Raw genomic sequence first — 1,683 nt, 5'->3', positions numbered from 1 at the left:
GGCCCCATATCAAATCCCTATTTGCCTCTCCACCCCCACCTTGGCTGCATCCTGTTACACCTCGGTTTGTTCCTCCTTGAGTTCAATTTCTTTGAGACTCTCTGAGCTTTCTGGACTTCCTAGAAATCTATTTCCTTTGACAGATTGGAGAGGCTCTCCTTCATTATTTGTTCAAATAAATTTTTAATTTCTTGCTCTCTTCTCTTCTCCTTCTGGCACCCCTATAATTTGGATGTTGGAGCACTTAAAGTTGTCCTGGAGATTCCTAAGCCTCTCCTCATTTTTTGCATTCTTGTTTCTTCATTCTGTTCTGGTTGACTGTTTATGTCTTCCTTCTGCTCCAAACTGTTGATTTGATTCCCAGTTTTCTTCACTTCACTGTTAGTTCCCTGTACATTTTCCTTTATTTCATTTTTCATAGGCTTCACTTTCTCCTCTATTTTGCAGCCATACTCAACCAATTCAGTGAGCATCCTGATTACCAGCATTTTAAACTCTGCATCTGATAGGTTGACTATCTTTTAGTCACTTAATTGTATTTTTTTCTGGTGCTTTGATCTGTTCTTTCATTTAGGCCTTTTTTTTTCTCAGTGCACTTGTTATATAGTATGGGCTGGAGCCTTGGGTGTTCCCAAACCCACGTTGCTGCCTCTGTATATGGGCGAGGGATATGAGAGGGAGCAATTCTGTTTGCTCTGGTCTCTGCCAGCTTTCAGTCACTTCTGCTGCTTCCCACAATCAAATTGGGCCCTTCTGGTGCTGATTCCTAGGTGGGTGGGTTTGTGTATGTTCTAGGACCCTCTGGGTCTCTCTAACAAACTCTCCCATGAGGCTCGGAGTTTCTCCCACTACCTCAACTCCCACCAGTTTTTTCATTCAGAGGTTTTGAGGCTTTATTTTCCCACACCTGAACTCTGGGTTGTGCGGTCTATCTCACCCCCCAGTTGTTTCTCCCAGTTTATCTGCACTCAAATGTGGAACTGACTGCCCAGCCAGCCACTGCCTTGCCCACCCTGGTCCCCAAAATGCTGTCTTGCTGTGAACTCTCTCTACCCGGTTGCTCGTCTCTGTCCCTCCTACTGCTCTGGATGAATGTTTTTTCTTTAACTCCTTGGTTGTCAGACTTCCATACTGTTCAATTTTCTGTCAGTTCTAGTTGTTTCTTATTTTTAAATTTGTTGTTGTCTTTCATTTGGTTGTGCAAGGAGGCACAGTGTGTCTACCTGTGCCTCCATCTTGGCTGGAGGTCTCCCACTGTGTAACTCTTAATGAGAGATGTGACTATGCCTCCTCTAGTAGTAAGTCTGAGTCACATAGTAGCTTAGCTGCTTTCTCAGTTAAATGACTAACTCTGCATTGACTATGTTAAATGAGGTTGAGATTGGATACCTTCAGTAAAATAAGAAGTAAGAAATTTAAATTTTTCAGAGTTAAAAATTTTGAATTAAACTTACTCTTTTAACTTGTCTCTTTTTCCTCCTTAACAGGGCTTTGGATTTTGGAAGTATTAGATACAATATTTGCATATACCATTCTAATCCACTTATAAAGTAAACTGAAAGACTTGAGTGGAAAGTAGAGGAAGAGATTGATCTCTGGTCAACAAAGCTGGGGGACAAGCAGTATAACTATTCAGTTCTTCATGGCTCAGCAGAATTTTGGTGCTTTGAATGTTTTGTAAGA

The sequence above is a fragment of the Sturnira hondurensis genome, unplaced genomic scaffold, assembly GCF_014824575.4.
Source record: "Sturnira hondurensis isolate 20B ecotype Veracruz unplaced genomic scaffold, ASM1482457v3 Scaffold0025598, whole genome shotgun sequence".
In the NCBI taxonomy this organism is placed as follows: Eukaryota; Metazoa; Chordata; class Mammalia; order Chiroptera; family Phyllostomidae; genus Sturnira; species Sturnira hondurensis.
Note: the sequence above shows the minus strand (reverse complement) of the source record.